Source organism: Branchiostoma belcheri, unplaced genomic scaffold (assembly GCF_001625305.1).
Source record: "Branchiostoma belcheri isolate BF01 breed outbred unplaced genomic scaffold, Haploidv18h27 scaffold168, whole genome shotgun sequence".
Classification (NCBI taxonomy): Eukaryota; Metazoa; Chordata; class Leptocardii; order Amphioxiformes; family Branchiostomatidae; genus Branchiostoma; species Branchiostoma belcheri.
Genome location: NW_017803135.1, coordinates 233784 through 235775, shown reverse-complemented (window position 1 = coordinate 235775; position 1992 = coordinate 233784). Strand labels below are relative to the sequence as shown.

At 42.3% G+C, this 1992-nt stretch overlaps 1 protein-coding gene across 1 annotated transcript in view; it reads left to right on the top strand.

Moving 5' to 3' along the window:
* The window catches only part of LOC109466483, a 31185-nt gene that overhangs the window by 6983 nt on the left and 22210 nt on the right, over positions 1-1992 (top strand). The window lies entirely within an intron of this gene.

Here is a 1992-nt window from a genome sequence, read left to right as displayed (position 1 = left end):
CCCCCCCCCCTCCACACACAATACTCTATATCTACATACACAACAGCCACACCCATAGTTGCCTATTGAGGCCTATTGAGGACCAATAACTGCCGCATCTACAATGACTCGTGACGAATCTTTTCATTACCACATACAGCAGAAGTAAAATATTGAGCAAACAGAATACAGGGTGATGGTTGACAGGTTGTAGCCCCTCCACACACAATACGCTATATCTACATACATATCAGCCACACCCATAGTTGTCTATTGAGGACTGTTGAGGACTAGTAACTGCCGCATCTGCCGTGAGTCGTGCCGATCTAGAAGTGGCTATACTGTGTTGAAGCACCATCTAGCAGGTACCTGCGGAATGACATGATCAGCACCAAGGACAGCACCAGCCTTATCCTTAAGTGGTTTCTTACCAGCAGACAATGATGACATGATAGGTCTTGTTTTTCCACAATCTTTTTAATACCACACAGAGCAGAAGTAAAATGTTTCGGGTGTGTGAAAAACTCCGTGAGGCGAACGCCAAGGGCAGGAGGTACGGAATAGCCCTTGCGGAGACTGGCTATCGGACTGCGCAGTACATAACAAGAGTTCCACGATCTCATACCTTCGCCAAAAGATGTTAACCCTTGCGGGTGACGAATTCTACAATTTTAATCATTGATTTTGTAAATAAGAGCCTCATTTGCATGGATTATATCAGTTGATCATATTCTCCACCCAATGACAGCCTTATCATAACAAAAAGGCTATTATAGCACTTCCTCATAAATTATGCAAATGGTGTCATGATTTGAATAAATTATGCTTATTAATGTTCACCTTCACTTAACTTCCAAATGTGGCAAGTATGAAATTCGGGGTGCAGCAGTTACAACTATGGAATTATAAGAATTTGCCATTAATTATGCAAATTAGGTCCTCATTTACATAATCTATATCCTCAGATGTTTTTCTCGTTCTCAAGTAGATGTCACAACTGTTTCATAGTTCTATTATCGAACAAATCAGATTTATAGAATTTCCTCATTAATTATGCAAATTAGCTCCTGATTTGCATAATTGCCATCTGATTATGTCAAGCATCACTTCAACTACCTACATACCAAAAATCACGACAATACGTCAACCGGTTCTTAAGTTATCGTCCTTCAATTTTTTTCAACAAATGCTCCTGCAGTTCCAGAACAAGGCGCTAGGGGACCCAAACTCATGTCACTTCTTCCCTACCCCAAGAGCTATCTACCAACCAAAATTCGTGACCCTAGCATGTCCAGAACATGAGATATCAAAACCGGAAGTTCAGCTGCAGTACCTAGGAAAGCCGCCAGGGGGCCCAAAATCTAATCATTTCTAGGTCTAATGAAGTCCTACCTACCTACCAAGTTTCATTCCAATCCATCCACTGCTTCTTGAGTTATCTTGCTAAACCACACACACACACACAAACAACACACACACAGACAAACGCTACTGAAAACATAACCTTCTTGGCGAAGGTAATAATAGAGTAGAGTAGACCTTTCGGCGAATAGGGAATTCTTGTGTTTAGTTGGGTCACTCACCACACCCATGTACTTTCATTCACGATTGTGCAAATATGGCCTAAGGTATACCAGCGGGGTTTCCCGAACACGAGACCACATAAAAGACCCAACATGGTAGAAAGATCTTATATCAAAGACAACACTGGACCTAATTAAGCACCTAAATACGCAGTGGTGGCGACGAAAAACCAGGCTACCTGGGAAACTGTGTTAAAACATATGCATGAAGAGGCCCTGGCCTGAACACTTAAGCCATGGGCACGTACGCAGGTTACCTGATATGTTTACAGTTTACGGGTATTTCCGAACCTTTTGTGTATTGAACCTCTGACCTTTGTATTGGCGGATGACGTTAATGTTGACACAAGCAGTGTGAAACCTGTGCCTGTTCAAGTCAGGCGCATGATGTTAACACGGAGACCGTGAAGACAAGGAGTTTTAGGGACAT